Raw genomic sequence first — 18,068 nt, forward strand, 5'->3', positions numbered from 1 at the left:
ATTCTAATAGATGAGCTTACTGATCTTCCATTCTGTTGGGCTCAAGATGCTTTTGTGGCAGCCTGCTTCAGGGGTCAGGAGATTTCACCAGTGCATGTCAATATGCATTTTGTGAGTACCTATTCTGAGTCAAGACACTGTGGAGGCCCAAAGATGTTTAAGGTGTGACTCCTGCCCTCAAAGTAGCTTATCTCCTAGCCGGGGGATTGGTATTGAGGCAGCCCTAACAAAAAGATAGAGGGAAGTCCTCACAGATGAAAGGAAGTAAAACCGCTCCAGATCAAACAATCAGGGCCATCTTTTCTTTGAGAATGAGAAGGAAGGATGAGAAGATACTAAGCAGGGTGGGGAGGCTGGGGGAACAGGATGGAGGGGGAGACTGAGGTGAAGAGCTGGGCAACAACTTCGGGAGGTTCTTGCATGTTTCTCTGTTTTTTGGTGGGAGATCTTTATAGTATATATCACCCCCTGAATTATTAATTTGCTACTTTACTCATATATGCTTTATTTCACCCTATTCAGGAACTTTGTCAATTTTGTTCACCACTATATCCTAAGCACCTCAAACAGTAGCTGGCACATTGTAAAATGCTTAGTAAATACTGGGCTAATGAATAAATGGCCCAGGTGAGGCAATGGCTGTTGAAATTGAGAGGAAAGAACAATTAGAAAAGATAACCAACAGGACAAAGCTCAGAGGGGTACAGAAGTGTTACAGCAAGGAGGCAGTAGCCTGGAGGATTGCTCCCAGGTTCTGGTTTGGTGAAGTGAATGAATGGTGATGTTATCAAAGAAGATAACAGACGGGGAGGAGCAGGTTTTGTGGACTTCTTAGGGTATTTCAGTTCCGATTTGGATGTGTCAAGATTAGATTTAACTGGAGATATCCAAAAGCACTAAGACAGGCAGATGGGAACCTCATTAAAGGTACACTCAGCCATCAGAATGGTTAGACTACCTTAGAGTGCAGCAGAATGACTCTGTACCTACTAAGGAGAGGACTAAGGATTAGATCCTGGGACTCTTCTAAAAAGCCAACACAACTGAATTAGGTTAACTGAAAAAAACGCAATCTGAGAGTTTATAGCCTTAGGGAAACTGGAGTGAGGGGAGACCTTAGAAACTACTGCAAAAGAGATCACTTTATACAAGCGACCCTTGAACTCGATCATACGGATGTCACTGGCGGCCTTGAGAGGGGCACTTTCAGTGGATTAGTAAGGAACATAATTTAGTCTGTACTGGAAGCACGAGTTGAAATACGGCTGAGAGCCAGACAGGGTCTCATTGTTTGTTTTGTTTGGAGGTGTTATAATACGACCATGGGTATGTCTAACACAAAAGTGGCCAGTAAGTTTGTGAATGACAAGGCTTCTATAAGTCCAGAAGGCCTGTCCTGGTGGAGTCAGACTGCCTCAACTATGCTTTTATCCTATTAACCATTTCTAGGGTTGGGGAGCCCTTCCAGCCAAACTGCAAGCAAAAAGTGAGAGACAACCCTCCATCCGATCTGAGTCATGTTTGTGACAGCTGGCAATAGGGATGGCATTACTTGAATTAAACGAAGTGCCTAGGTTCCCGTGGATCTTGGAATTTAGTAATACGCTCCTTGCTGGAGGGATCTAGGGAGACTCATTCACATTTTCCGACAAGGAACTCACGCCTCCATTCAACATTTTTCCTTTCCTTTTCCCTAACAGAGTTGAAACCAGGGACAAAGCGTTCCTCCTCCCACCACTTCAAGGCTGACCTTCCGCCCTCAAGCCCACCGCTGCCCCTTCTCGGACCACGTGACCCTGCTCAGACCCAGTGACTCGCCGCCGCCGACCCCTCCCCTTGGGCCCGCTTTACTCCGCCCCTCAAGCCCACGTGACCTCATATCTCCCATCTGACTGGCTCCTCCCTTACCCCCGGGCCGGACCCGGCCGCCGTCGCTACGGCCCGACTCCAAAATGGCAGCCGCGCACAGAGCGTACCCGAGCGGCCGGACCTCCCTGACTCCCGGGCCGCTTCACTCTAGCTCCCAGCCTCCCTCCTTCGGCCTTCACCTACACGTCTTCGGATTGGCCGCTAGGAATCCCGCCCCTCCAGAGCCCCGCCTGCTATTGGTCACGGTAGGCTGCCCTTCAGAGAGGCGTGCCGCCGCCTCCCCCCGCCCCGGGAGGTATTTTCCATTCCGGTGGGGGTTGGGGGGTGGGGGGAGGGGTAAAGGGTGAAGAGGGGGAGGCGGCCCGGGAAAGGGGTGGGGGCCTGGAGGGGGCATCCGGCGGAGCTGGGGTCCCCGGGCTCCGTCGGGAGGAAGCGAGGCTGCGCTCGCTCGGGCAGTCCCTGAGAGCCGGACGGGACCGGCGGGCTGTCCGGCGGACTCGGTCTCGGTGACTGCGCCGTCCGGGCCCGTCCTGCCTGGCCGCAGGTGCCCCTGGATGAGGCCGCCCCGCGCGCCGCGACCGGTGAGTGTCCCCGCGGCCGACCTGGTTGGTGAGCGCTCCCCGGCCCCCGCGCCGCCGTTAGCTGCCGCCTCTCCGGCCCCAGGTGCTCGCTCCGGGCGCAGTCCGTCTCCAGCCGGCGCCTCCACATCCCGGGCGGAGGCAGCGCCAGCCCTCCGGCCGGGAAGAGGACGACGGGCGGGGGACGGCGGACCCGGGCCGCGAGCCGGGTGCAGACCGTGCGGCGCATAGTGGGAGCTTGCGCTTGGTAGGCTTTCGATGCATTTCGTTGAATTATTTTTCTGGTTGGAGGAATGTGGGGCGCCTAAGGGGAGAGGGATCGCACCAGGGTAGTCGGAGGGCGTTCATGATCAGGGTCGTGGCCAGTCTCGGGGGTCACCAGAGACTGGGGGGCATTTGCGCGCGCTGCATGGAAGAGGGCATCCGTCAAGATACTGGGCTCTGAGGCTCCAATCCGGGGGTCCTCAAGGTCGACGACAAGGTCCACCGGGAGATGAGAGGGAACTGGGAAACTTGGATGGGGGAAGTGGCTGGAGCACCTCCGGAGTTTAACCCGAGGTGGAAAGGGATGCTCAGGCGGGCGCTGGAAGACCCTCTGCAACTACTTGGGGTCCTAAGATTCTTTGGTACTGGAATTTGGGGATTCAAGTAGCTGAGGCGAAGTGACTTTCTGGAGAGGGCGTTGTATTTAAAGAGGGATGCTCAGAAACAGTTTAAGCGCTCATCTTGGCTTGGTTCTGAACTTTGAAAGGCTGAAGGATTGGAGTCGCGAGGTGATTTTTGACATTTTCTTTCGGCATTCCAACCAAAAGGTGGACCTTGGCAGCTATTTCTAAAATGTATGTATGCGTTCTATGGTGTTTTCCCGGTTATTATTTTTGCTGGAAATTCTCAAACTGCACCTTGAAATTCACAAACTGCACCTCTTGTAGCCTCTTCTCCATCTGCTGAAGATCCCTCCTTCAGGTCTCTCCATCCATAGCAGTAGTTTACTTCCTTCCAGTTTAATATTTAGACTGATGTGTACTATTATTACAGTTTGCTAATGACTTTTATTCTATAAGATTAATAAGTAATTCATGGGCTTTCTTTCCCTTGTTTTAAATTGTTTCTTTACAAGGTCATATAAAATTGAACCACAAATTTTATAGAAGTTTAAAATATTTTAACTTTGTTGAACTGGGAAGATGTTTGGTAGGCTAGCAGCAATACGAAAATTAGCTTGATTTTTCTAACAGTTGGGAATTTTATTGTCTGAAGCTTAGTTTAATAATCTTGTATTTGCATAACACTCTTCAAAATGAGTTAAGAGCATAGAAGATTCATACCAGGGTTAGTCCACAGAATCCACCTCTGTGGCAGCCCACGGAGGTTCTTCATGTCGCTTAGAAGAGGAAGCTAAGAATTTCAGAGCTAGATTTTTAATTTTTTCACAATCATATATCTTACTGATTCATCACAATTTATAAAATAAGAGCTTTTTTTTTTAAGGGAGTATTTAAGTATAAGAGAAAATTTTGTAGATCATATTTTCACTTTGATGTAAAATGTAATTCATCCGTTAGAGAAAACATTTCTGCAAAAGGTTGTTAGTTATATTCACTTGGCACCTTCTTAGTTATTGAATAAATAATAGAAAATTAAATTTTTTTCTCCCTATTGCCCTTGAATTTTACTATTTGTCCTTAGGGAGAATGTACTGGCACACAAAACAGTAGCCTAAAATATTGAAACCTAACACCTTTTAACGTTATAATAGCTCCTACATTATTCACCTTCGGACTCATTTATGGCAAACCAGTGGTCAAAAAGTCTTTCTCCTCTTAGCTTTGTTTAGAATGGGCTATTCTCCCATTGTAAAAATAAGGAAAAATAATGCATAATGCCTGCAAAGTAATGGTAATAACTAAACAGTGAGAATAGGAAGCTTGGAAAAAAGATTTATGTGTATGAGTCACATTTCTTTTAGAGCTGGAAGAGTAGAATTTGGATATGATTATTTTGCACATCAGGAAACTGAGACCCAGACCAGTGGAAGGGTCTAAAATGCTAGCTAGTGATGAGCCACGATTGGTGGGCAGGTCTCTGGACTCTAGTGCAGGGTTTTTCTACTTTATCATGTTCACACTGTTAATTTCTAAAGCATTCTGGTGCCCACTATAAGTGGTTTTAGGATTATGGGTGGTGATGTTCCCTTTGAAGGATGGGGAAACTTGGGTTGACTACTATGATACATGAAATGATATACAGTAAGATGAGCTTTTATTGAAAATTTTAAAACAGTATGCAGCATTGTAAGTGCAAGTGCTGATGTTTCCCTCTCATTGTCATCTAGATTGAAATATTAGGTGAACTTCTTAGGGTAGGCTAGTGTTGTATAATTTTTACGCTAAAACTTAATTGCTTAAAAATTTTTCAGTTCAGTAGACTCAGATATTTTAAAAATAAGTTATACAAAAATTATTATTTTAAGTAAGTGGGGAGGTTTTGTTAAAATGGATTTTAGTACCTTTAAAAAGAACAGTAGTAGAATTGCATAATTATAAAAACATGATTTTGATCATAGTTGTAGTAAAGACTAGATTTGTATAAGAACATCATGATCCCTGGCAAATTATATTAACCATTGTGTACCTAAGTTTCCTCACATGTAAAGTGAGGTTAGTAAATATACCCCCTCATGGGGTATTGGTGAGGATTAAAAGTACAGAGTAAGGGTACAACAAATATTACATATCATTTGTAATGTTCATTAGGTATATACGAGCACTTATGTGTCCAATTGTTTACTTGCTATTAGTGAAGTCACTTTGTGGCTACACAAATTTCCTAGATAAATGCATGATCAAATAACAGTCTGCTTTAAGGGACACTTACAGCAAATGATGCCCTCCTTTATTTATTTATTTATTTTTAGTCATTAGTCTGCTCACCTTGGAACTTGAGTTAGATATATCTATCAAGTTATAGTGAGTGTGGCTGTTCTGAATGTCACTGGGAGACCATTGTAGAAGTTTCATTATTCTAGAATTAAAATGTTAACAATTGATTTGCAGATATTCTGTTGAAAATACAGTGAGTTCTGCAGGCCTCCTTGTTAATCTTAGATGAGGAAACCAGGTCTCTGTAAGGCCTTTACTATTTGCAACCCCCTTCTCCCAATGGAATCATGAGAAAACCATTGAACATTGTTTTCTATTAAGTGAATATTTTGATGACTCCATTCATTGAACGCTTAGGTTTTAGTGATAAAATTTGTTTAGCTCCAGTTTTATAGCATTTAATTCTTTTTGATTTGCTGTAGCCCAGATCTCACTAGTCTCAAGAACATGTGGTTTAGCAAATGTGTTTTATGGTGACAGTGGTGGATTTTTCCTCCTGGACATTTTGGAGTCCGTCCTCATCCGGTTCTTCAGTTGATGTTATAGCAGCTTGCCTTCTGTTTGTTGCTGTTTAGTGGCTAAGTCGTGTCTGACTCGTTGAGACCCTGTGGACGGTAGTCTGCCAGGCTCCTCCGTCCATGGGATTTCCCAGGCAAGAATACTTGGGTGGGTTGCCATTTCCTTTTCCAAGGGCTCTTCCCCACCCAGGGGTCGAACCCGCGTCTCCTGCATTGGCAGCGGGTTCTTTACTGCTGAGCCGCCAGGGAGCAGTCACGCAGGAGCTTACTCCTGTGTGGAGGAGGTATTAAGGTAACACCTTTTTTATTTTTACATTAATTTTAATTATTTTTTAAGTTATATCACATATTTTAAAACTGCCCTTATTTTTAGAATTTCATTGAATTGAGCCTATTTTACACGTTTGAGATTAAAATAAGAAATAAATTGTAGCTCAAAAGCATTTTTATTATGCCAATACTTGATTTTGACTGTTTTGTTTTGGATCTCAGGTAGGCATTCTTTTGGTGATATTTCAGATGATAAACACACGGGTCATCCCTTTACTCTGAAGTAACGCTGACCAGCAGGGTGAAGAGTTAAATGGAGTCACCAAAAGTTTCCAGAGTCTTTTTTTTTTTTCCTTTCATTGGTACAGAATTTTACTGTTTGAGAGTGACCAACCCCTAGTCCTCTTTTGATAAATTGTTATAATAAAGATTATGAAATTACTACAATTTGTTGGTCATTTTTGGCCTTATGACATAATTTTAGGAATTTTGGAGAACTTAGACATACAGATCTTTTCTTCACATCTAATCTAATTATGTGAAAAAAATATTTAGTTAAATATGGTTTCAAAAGATATGGTAAATACCATGCTTTAATAAAAAAACAACAAACCATTACTCAATTTTTCATTAAGTTGATTTTCTCCATGTATTTAAAAATAATTATGGTGTTGTGAATTGCCAGTTAGTCATATTGAAAGTTCATGGGTATATGGACTGAGTAGATACAGACGGTGCAAACTACTTTTCTTAGCCTCAGGGTAGATGTTAGAGAGTGACAGGGAAAATGTAAATCATTTGCCTTGCTCAACTTAATGAATTTTTCATCTGAGTTATCCAGCTATCCTACTTTTAAAGGGGGAAAGGGCTTTTGTATCTGGTTAGAGCAGAAGTAATCTTGAAGGGTAATTGGCTGAGTTGGACTGTTGGTGTTGGGCATGTTTGCATCTGAGTAGTGAAAGTTACCTGTCTTTACTCTCCACCTGGTCTTCCCTGGAGGCTCAGTGGTAAAGAATCCGCCTGCAGTGCAGGAAATGTGGGTTTGATTTCTGGGTCAGGAAGGTCCCCTGGAGAAGGAAATGGCAACCCACTCCAGTATTACTGCCTGAAAAATCCCATGGACAGAGGAGCCTGGTGGTCTGCAGTCCATGGGGTCAACAAAGAGTTGGACATGACTTAGCAGCTAGACAGCAACTCTCCATGTAGGTGACAGATTCTGAGGAATGCCCTGAGGGAAACCGTAGTGACAGGATTGCTAAATAGATATAGGGAGAATATATGTCTGCAAGTTCACTAGTAGTATATAAGCATTTTACTTACATGATGGTTCACGTCAAAATTAAATTTGCCTTCCCTTTGGTGAGATGTCATTCAGTTACCGTATCTTTATCAAAGCTAATAAGCAGTGATGAAAATAATTTTGAAATAGTTATTTTTGAAATGAGTTTATCTGCTCTGGGATTGTCTTCAAATAATAACTTCCTTATTTTATTGGAAAAGTACAGAGCTTCCCTTGTGGCTCAGATGGTAAAGAATCTTCCTGCAATGCAGGAGACTGGGGAGGTAGAGTTTGATCTGTGGGTCAGGAAGATTCTCTGGAGAAGGGAATGGCTGCCCATTCTAGTATAGAATTAGCCTGGAGAATTCCGTGGACAGAGGAGCCTGGTGGAACTACAGTCCACGGAGTCACAAAGAGCTCACCATGACTGAGCAACTAAGCATGCATGCTTGCATACAGGAATAATATCCAGTCTTTCTATTCTGAGCCAGAGTCTTCAGTTAGAGGTGGTAATCAAGTATTCATATGTGGTATTTCAAGCAATTGAAAAGGATAGAAGCTTATTTAAATTATACATATAAATACACAGACTTAAAATGGAACATGAAAGATAAAATGATGGAATGAAAATGATTTGGGAACTGAACTTCAGGTCTGCATATGCAGCAGGTAGTCAGAGGAAGAAAGTTAAGAATTAGAGGTTGGATAGAGCATGCTGAAGAAAACTGGGCTTTGGTAGGAGTTTAGCCCTAGCATTGATCCTAGGTTCTATGTATTAGGTGTGTCTTTGTATCAGGAAAACTGCTGAAGGATAAACTTAGTAAACATTAAATATAACCTGTTGGGAGAAGTCCAAGTACTGTAAGAGTTAAAATATGCCTTTAGTCAAAGGGGAGCTAGTTTATCTAATTATTTATTTAGTCTTTGACCTTGGTTATTAACATGAGAAGTAGGCCATCCTTATTACTCTTCAGATGATTGGTGCTGGGACTAATTTTATTTAACATTTTTATAAATGGTTTAAAGACATACTGGCATTGAAAGTTGCCAGATTTGCAGCTGACTCCGTGTGTCGTTCCAAGCAGTTAAAAGCCAAGCCAACAAGAAGAAGCTACCGGAACATCCTTCGATGAGTTTTTGTGTGGCAGAGAACAAGATAATGCATTTAGGAGAAGATAGTCCAAATTATATTTATAGCCTGAGCTGTGACCCAGGAAGGGGATCCAGAAGTCATGGTGATAACTTCCTTGAAGGCATTTATTGTAGTTACTGCTTGGCCACAAAGTCCAAGGAGGAACATGTTAAGTGTTGTGGGGCCAGGTTCTGAAAACAAGAATGTTGTTGTATATGAAAATAATTACACAAGGGGTTACCATTTTTACTATTATGTTCCAGGCCAAGAGATTTGCCATCGTGCTTTGATTTAATTCTGTTTTAACTGTTTTGAAATGTAGGTAGCATTCAGTTTTACCAAAGAGGAAATTTGATTCAGAGAAGTTAAGTAACTTTCCCAAGTTGGCCAGTATGTGGTAGAATTGGGACTGAGGTCCTGGTTTTTTTTTAATTGTTGACCCTGAACATTTCTTGATATATTAGGGGGCAGCTCTTCAAACTTGTCGTCATTTAGGGTTTATGGAATGCGGTTTACTCCTTTCCTGTGGCAGCTTTGGATGTCATTACCAGAAGAGAAAGTGTCCAGATATTTTGAGAGGACTTAAAGAGGTTCCTTAAATTATTGATTTTTAAGAAAAAGTAGGGATGTTTTGGGTTTCCTAAGCAGCTCAGTAGTAAAGAATCCACCTGCCAAGCAGGAGACGGGTTCAGTCCCTGGGTCGGAAAGATCCCCTGGAGAAGGAAATGGCAACCCAACTCCAGTGTCCTTGCCTGGGAAATCCCATGGACAGAGGAGCCTGGCGAGCTACATTCCGTAAAGTTGCAAAGAGTTGGGCATAACTTAGCAACTAAACAGCAACAATAAAAATGTTTTAGTGTACTCTATAGTCTTACTCTTAGTGCTGGCTGCCCATAAAATGTTTCTCCTGTTGACTTTATAACATGCTGGATTATTAATGGGCATTACTAAAGGAAACATTAACAAAAAACAGTTTTGGGGTGGAAGAGACAGCAGAGTAGGAGTCCAGAGACCGGGGTTCTCCCAGTGGTCTGAAAGAGGGGTGTGAAAACATTTAGATAACATTGAAACAGGCATTAATTTTCTTGCTGTGAAAGTAGGAGAAGGCTTGAACTGTTTTAAGAGATGAGAAGGTGAAGAGAGAAATTGTAGTTTCTTTAAATGTGAGTTAAAATGTAAGAAAATATTTTATATTTCACTTATAAGGATGACATCTATCTTGTATAAACTGTTACACATATTTTGTATTTATTGATTTTGGCACCCTCAAAAAATGAGGTTCTAAGAACCAAGTAAATGAGTAAGTAAATGTGAAAGTACTTTGTAAATTTTTAAGTGTTCTATCAGTAAGAGTGATAGAGGAATACTGATTCTCTTGAGAAGGATGAACAAAGAGGATGCTGTGAAAACTTTAGGAAGAGAAAAATACAAAAGAAACAGCAGAAGTGGTGAAGGAAGATGTTCAAGATGAAAGAAAGGAAGTCAATGAATGTGAAGAAGATTGAGCTGTAGTTCTCTTTGTGCCAGTTGATCAAAAGAGTAATACACCTGTAACTGAGGACTTTTTAACCGTAACTTATGATAAGGAAGTAGCTCAGCAGGTAGTCTACACTGGCCGTGTTAATGAGGCTATGAAAATAGGCTAATTGAGAGTTGACCGCTGTCTGTTTCTCCACTTCTATACAGGTTTAGCTAATGACTTTAAATCGTATACGGGTGCTCATAAAAATAAGATAAGCTGGATTGAGTTACTGTTTATTCTAGACTCTTAAAAATAAAAGGCATAGTGTGTTTAAGGAAAAGGGTGAAGTTTGATTTGTCAGAATGAGTGCAGAAGAAAATTAGGGAATCAGACTAGAAGCAAGGTAGAATGGGAACAAAATGCAATATTACAAGTTAGGGTTTTTGTTTTCTTTTATAGATGAGGAAGTGGTAAAAAATAGTTTGGTCTTTTAAAAACAGTTATAGGTGTAATAAAGAGAGCAGCCTAGAGGAGCAGGTAATGGAGACATTTATTCGCGGGTGATGTTCACCGGTGATATTCACTGAGCCCTGGTGGCTCAGTGGTAAAGAATCCACCTGCAGTGCAGGATCAAACCTGATCCTGGGTTGGGAAGATCCCCTGAAGAGGGAAATGTCAACACACTCCTGAGCCTGGCAGGCTGTTCAGTCTATGGAGTCACAAGAGTCAGACACAACTTAGCCACTGAACAACCAACAATACGTGCAGTAGAATGAGTGAATGAGGTGTTTTCTCAGGCCTCTGGTAGGTAAATCACAGTCAAAGATGCCACGTAAGGCTCTATAATTGTCATTCAAGAATGAGATTATGGTGGTCTGAATTTGTAGTAGGGGTAGAAACAAGGGCACTGATTTCAGTGATACACAGGAGTTTTAACTCCTCCAGACTTGGTTTGTGTTTGGAGTTTAAGGAAGTTGAAGATGAGTCTAAGGTTCCTGACTTGGCGGTAGAATAACATGTGCAAGTGAGAGAAGGAAAACACTGAGTTTGCTTTCAGATAAGTAGTTATGCTTTTTAGATAGGTAATAAGTGATCAGTTGGAAATAATGGGTCTAGCTCAGGAGCATGGTCAGGTTTATAGATATGATTTGAAAGGTATAACGTTTGTAGTTGAAAGTTTTGAAATTAGACAAGTAATGACCATAATTCCTACATAATAATGCATGCAGAACAAAAAGTAACTGCCAGTGTTAACACTAAGCTCAAGAATGTAGACATTTTAAAATATTTGTTTGAAATTTTGCCCACCTCTAGTCAAACACCCACCACGTAGCCTTACAAAGAATACATAGAAATATTTACTGCTGGCAAGCCAGAAATATTTTAGTGTCCTTGAAATAGTGTACCACATCCTGTCTGGGCATCCAGCATAACAGGGAATTCGTAGACAAATGCACTTCCTTAATCTTCACTTTAGTCTCTTTTTGGAATCCTGTTTGCTTCCTTGAGCTGGTGGGGCTGTCTGAACAGATACTAAAGCCCGAAGGCTTTTTTTACCTTTAAAGTCTCGCCCAGAGCAGCTCTAATTAACCATCTCTTTACGTCTCTTTCCTGCTTTTCCAGCCCTGTGGAGCTCAAGGCTCTGGCAATAGAATGGCACTCTTAAGAGGGAAAAGTAAAAACAGCACAAGAGAAAGAGCCTTGAAGAGAACTATAATCTTTTCAGTTCTCCCCCAAGGTTCTACTCTCTAATCCAGGGGATGGAGTTGGTGAGTCATTAAGAAGAGATGTCCAAATTCAGTAAAATAAATACATCTATTAGGAGCTAGGTCTTCAAGTGCCGAGGGAATTTGGAAAGAATCTGAGGTGGTTTAGTACTTAGTGGAAAAGATGAGTTTTTGGTTCAGTTTTAAAGGAGGTAGCAAGACAAGGCTGTGCAGCGAAAAGTAAGAATAACACTATTAAAGAGCTAGGGAAAACAGTGTGCACCAAGAAGGTAGGACTTCAAGAAAAGCAAAGGAGCTGGTGAACAGGATCCTTTATCTAAAATGCACAGTTTGGGATGTGGTTCATGAGAAATTAGTGTTAAATGACTGAAAACTAAAATTTGGAGTTAGTACTCCTGAAAGTACATAAGTCGGAGAAGGCAATGGCACCGCATTCCAGTACTCTTGCCTGGAAAATCCCATGGACAGAGGAGCCTGGTGGGCTGCAGTCCATGGGGTCGTGAAGAGTCGGACACGACTGAGCGACTTCACTTTCACTTTTCACTTTCCTGCATTGGAGAAGGAAATGGCAACCCACTCCAGTGTTCTTGGCTGGAGAATCCCAGGGTCGGGGGAGCCTGGTGGGCTGCCATTTATGGGGTCGCACAGAGTCAGACATGACTGAAGCAACTTAGCAGCAGCAGCAGCAGACTTTATGTACTTTACATAAGTAGAAAGTTGAGTGTGAACAGACGGGTATCATAACATGATTTAAATAGCAATTAAGCAATTACGGAAGATGACAACTGTTATATATAGGTTATGATGTAATTATAATGTATGTGGCAGTGATTAATTTATATACCATCCAAATTCCTTATATTTTCTTATTGTTTTTGTATTATGTACTTCTTTACCAGTAGTTCTCAAACTTTCCTGGGCATAAAAATTATATAAAGCTCTTGTTTGAAATATAGATTCATTCTGATACATGTAATAGTGTTTAATTCCTTTCAGTTAGCTGACTAGTGTTTCACTGTATAGATATACTGTGGTTTATTATTATGGAAGAAAGCATTGTTGCAGTTTTCAACTGTTACGAGGAAAGCTGCTTTGAACATACCCGTACAGGCTTCTGTGACACATATATTCCGTACTTTTGGGTGAATACCTAGAAGTGGAATTGCTAGGTGTATGGGATAGGTGTGTTTAACATGAGAAACTAACAGAATGATTTCCAAGGTGGGTTTCCCAGTTTACACTCCTGCCTCTTCCTTTTTTAAGGGAAGAGTTTGGGTACAATTGATGTTCTTCCTCAAGTGTTTGATAGACCTCACCAGTGAAGCCATCTGGACCTGGGAGTTTTCTTTGTAGAAAGGTTCTTAATTAAGGATTTGATTTTTTAAAAGATATGTCTAAGACTCTTCAGATTTTCTATTTCTTTTGGTGTCTGTTTTGGTAATTTGTGTCTTTTGAGGAATTTGCTTCACCTAACTTGTCGAATTTATCAGCTTGAAAAATTAATTACACATTTTATGAAACCGTATTTTCTTTTAATGTAAGATATGTACTGGTGTTCCCTCCTTCATTCCTGGCTATTGGATTTATTTTCTTTTCCCTCCTGATTGCTCTAGCTGGGGTTATCAGTCCTTTCCAATAATCAACTTTTGGTTTTGTTGATTTGCTCTGTAATTTATCTGTTTTCTATTTCATGATTTAAGATTTTTTTATCTTTTACTAATTCCTTACTTCCTCTATACTTTGGTTTTAATTTGCTCGACATTTTCTAGCTTTTAAAGTGAAAACTTAATTGATTTTTAATTTTTTGAAAAATGATCAATATTTAAAGCCATAAATTTTCATTACCATTACATTCAAAATAGTTCCTAATTCCTCTTATAATTTTTCTTTGACCCATGGGTTGTTTCAAAGAGTTTTGTCAAATAATTTCCCAATATTTGGAATTTTTCTGCTATTTTGTTACTGTGTTTTCATTTAATGCCATTGTGATTATAGAACAAACCTAATAATTCGAGGCAACTTAGGCTTTTTTATAATTTTATGGCCCAACAGATGGTATATCTTGGTGAATGTTCAGTGTGTATTTGAGAAGAATATATATTCTCCTATTGCTGTGTGGAATGTTCTCTAAATGTCAGCTAGGTTAGATTGGTCTTTGTAATCTTACATTTTTACCAGTTTTTTGCCTGTTATATCAGTTACTGAGAGCAGAGCTGAGGTTTTCACCTACAATTCTGGATTTCTCTGCTTTTCTTTTCAGTTCTATCAGACTTTGTTTCATGTTTCAAGCATTGTTACAGCACTCTTAGGTGCATACATATTTAGGATTGTTAAGCCTTGTTAATGAGTTGGCCTCCATGTCATGAAATGTCCTTTCTTATTCCTGGTAATTTCCCTTGTGAAGTTTCTGTGTTCTTTTGATTAATGGTATATTTACCATTGTTGCATGATGTATTTTCTCCCATCCTTTAAAAGCTTTTAACCTATCTGTATCATAGTCAAAGTAGGTTTCTTGTAAACAGTGTGTAGTTGCATGTAACTTTTTCAATCCAGTCTGATAATGTCTCTCTTAATTTGGTGTGTTTAGACCAGGAGTTGGTAAAGTTTGGCTGTCAAATCAAACTCTACCACCTGTTTATATAAATAAAGTTTTATTGGAACATAATCATGCTCATTCATTTACCCATTGCTTGTAGTTGCTGTTGTGCTGCAGGTGACAAGGTTAATTAGTTGGGACAGAGACCAAAGCATAAAATATTGTCTGGTTCTTCATAGAGAAAGATTGCTAACAACTACCTTAGACCGTTTACACTGAATGTAATTATTGATAAGGTTGGATTAAAATGTATCATGTTGCTATTTGTTTACTATTCATTCTTTTTTTCCTTGATGTCCTTGTCTTTGTTTGGATGGGTTATTTTTTATCATTCCATTTTATTTTTTCTATTGGTTTATAACATTTTTCTTAAAATTTTTTAGTGGTAGCCCTTGTACTTAAGGGCTGCCATCAAATAATATCATGCCGCTTCATAAGTAAGAATCATACATGATATTACACTTCCAACTTCTCCTTCCCATCTGTTCTGCATTTTTGTCGTACATTTTGCTTGAACCCTGTTGCTGGTGTTTTTTTGCTTTTTTTCGGCAGTTGTACCTTCTAGACCATTATAGGTGAGAAAACTGTCTTTCTTATCTCTCTCATTTTAATCACTTCTTTCTGTGGATTCGAGTTTGTATCTAGCATCATATTCCTTTGGTTTGGAAAACGGTTACATTTCCTTTAGTGTGACATTCTCTCTTTCCCTCTCTCCTCTTGCTTTCTCTCATTTTGCCTTCAGTTTGGGAAGTTATTGTTAATGTTAATAGTTACAGAATTCTAGGCTTTTAGGATTTTCCCCTCTTTTAGTACCTTAAAGATGTTATTTTCCTGTCCTCTCATTTGCATAATTTCTGATAGGAATTCGGTGGTGATTTTTATGTTTGTTTCCCTATATGTAGTGTGTGTTTTCCATTTGGCTGGTTTTATGATTTTTCTCTTTATTGCTGGTTTTCAGCAACTTTATTATGATGTTCCTTGGTGTGGTTTTATATGTTTCTTCTTGCAGTTTATTGAGCTTCTGGATCTGTGGGTATATTGTTTTCACCGTGTTTGTAAAATTTTTAGCCATCTAACTTCAGATTTTTAAGTTCCCAAGTATTTCTTTTCTTCTAAGACTGCAGTCCTACATATGTTCATTTAGCCACTTAATATTAATTCACAGGATCACTGAAGCTATTTTCATTTTTCTTCCAATCTTTTTTTCATTGTAAAAGGTTTATGTTAACCAGTCTTCAAGGACACAGATTTTTAAAAATTCTCCTTTGTCTAACATACTGTTATACCCATCCAATTAAATTCTTCTGTCAGATATACTTTTTTTAAAATATAATTTTAGAATTACCATTAATCTTTTAAAAATAATTTCCACCTTTCTGTTAAGGTTTTTCTTTTTATTATGTCTGTGTTTTCCTTTAAGCCTTTGAACTCTTCTAATAGCTATTTTGAAGTCCTTTTATTAAAATTCTCTTTATCCCTGCCACTCTTGGATCCTGATTATAGATGACCATTTCTTATTTTTTCATACATTTGGTAATTTCTTATGAGATTATGGTATTGAATATTTGTTTTTTTCTTTTTTCCTTTTTTGAGTGTTAAGTTTAATTCTGGCAGGCAGTTACTTTGTGGATCAGCTTGATCTTTTGAATTTTGTTTTCGGGGTCTTTGGGGTTTTGGTTTTGGGCGGTTCTAGAACAGCTTTTAGTTTAGGGCTAGTTTGGGCCCATTACTGAGGCATGTTCCTTCTTGTGTCTCACTTGATTGCCTTATGTGTTCATCAAGGTTTATTCATCCTGGCTGGTGGAAACGGAATGATCCTGGCCCTGTGTGAACTCTGGGAATTGTTAGAGCTCCCTAATCTTTGTTTTTTTCTTAGAAGTTTTCCTCTGAGAGTCTCATAGGTTTACATAACACACATATGCAGATTGGTGTTTAGCCAGAAACTCCGAGGCCTCTTCTGTACATTGTTGAGGGTTTCTGTTTAGTTTCTAGCTTTATGATCATATGCCCTGCAGATCCTGCTCATCTCAGACTCCATAAATTCCGAGCTCTGTAACCTGGACTCGGTGAGACTGTTGACTCTGTTTGGGTTCCCCCTCCTTTTGTTGTTGTTCCAAACAGAAAACTAGGGCAATTTTTGGATTGACCTCATTTGTTTCCCTTCTTTCAGAGGTCATATTTCCATACTGCTTGTTACCTAGTGTCTGAAAATAATTGATTTATGTTTTGTCTAGTTGTCCACTTGTTTGTGTCAGGAGGACAATTCTGGACTTTGTTCTTCCTTTTTGCCTTCATTTTTGAAGGATATTTACGCTGGATGTAGAATTTTAAGTTGGCAGCTTTTTTTTTTTTTTTCTTGTAGCATTTTAAAACCATCATTTCATTACTCTCTTAAGTTGTTTCTGATAACTTAGTGGTCATTCTTACTATTGTTCACTTGATGTAATATGTCTTTTCCCCCTCCTCTGGCTGCCTTACAGATTTTCTCTTTATTTTTGGTTTCCAGCAATTATATTTACTCTAGGACTAGCTAAGCCCTAATACCAAGGAATGGCCTTTCTGAGATCTCTACCAAATGCATGTAATATTCATTGAGGTCCCTCCTCTCCAGCTGCCAGGAATTTGAATGTCTTCCAGGTAGTTGTTCAGCACCTGCTCCATAGCTGTTCTTTCCCCAGAGTTTTTTGTTTGGCCTCATGGAGTCTTGCCTTGTGCATATTCAGCTTAGTCTTGGCAAAGAATTAGGAGATCTCTCTACAGGTTTTTGAAACATTTTCTCACCATAACTCCCTTCTTTCTTGTATTTTCTTTAAATTCCAGTGACTTCAAACATGTTCTATTTTTTCAGCTCAGTGAGATCTCTGTTCTTTGGAGGTTTCCCTTCTCAGGAACACGCAGAAAACCAGGGTGTTCATGAGTCTTTGTTTCCGTCTTCTGAAGAATCACAGTCTGATGCTACCTGTTGTCCAACATCTGAAAATAATACTTAATATGTATTGCCCAGTTTGATGGTTTTTCACAGCAGGAGGTCTAGCCCTGTATCAGTTACTCCATCATAACTGGAAATGGAAATGTAAAATTTCATTTTAATTTTGCTTCTTTTTAAAAACTTTTTTTGTTGTATGGCTTGTGGAATCTTAGCACTCTCACCAGGGATCAAACTCAGGCCCTCAGCAGTGAAAGTGCAGAGTTCTCACCACTGGACTACCAGGGAATTCCCTAAAAACCTTTGTAACTTTTGGTACAGCATATCATCATATTTTAATTTTCAAGCCATACTGAAAGCTATAAAGAAGAAAGTTCAAAAGAAAGGAAGAAAGCTTAACATCCCAAAATGAGGTTTCCATGGTTACCTTTAACCAATTCAGATTTCTTATTGCAAAAATGCACATGGAAAAATAATTTTTTATTAATTAACAAGGGTAAATTTATTAAGCACAATCAACAGTGGAAGAATGTCTCAGTTCAGCCGCTCAGTCGTGTCTGACTCTTTGCAACCCCATGAATTGCAGCACGCCAGGCCTCCCTGTCCATCACCAACTCCCGGAGTTCACTCAGACTCACGTCCATCGAGTCAGTGATGCCATCCAGCCATCTCATCCTCTGTCGTCCCCTTCTCCTCCTGCCCCCAATCCCTCCCAGCATCAGAGTCTTTTCCAATGAGCCAACTCTTCGCATGAGGTGGCCCAAGTACTGGAGTTTCAGCTTTAGCATCATTCCTTCCAAAGAACACCCAGGACCAATCTCCTTTAGAA

At 40.1% G+C, this 18,068-nt stretch overlaps 1 protein-coding gene across 1 annotated transcript in view; it reads left to right on the forward strand.

The window, feature by feature from the left end:
- The first annotated feature begins 2,336 nt into the window (after positions 1-2,336).
- Positions 2,337-18,068, forward strand: part of SOCS5 (suppressor of cytokine signaling 5) — a 71,738-nt gene continuing 56,006 nt past the window's right edge. The window contains exon 1 of the mRNA XM_052649242.1: positions 2,337-2,450. The gene's annotated coding sequence lies outside the window, so the exon portion shown is untranslated. The remainder of the gene's footprint in view (positions 2,451-18,068) is intronic.

This window comes from Budorcas taxicolor, chromosome 11 (assembly GCF_023091745.1).
Source record: "Budorcas taxicolor isolate Tak-1 chromosome 11, Takin1.1, whole genome shotgun sequence".
NCBI lineage: Eukaryota > Metazoa > Chordata > Mammalia > Artiodactyla > Bovidae > Budorcas > Budorcas taxicolor.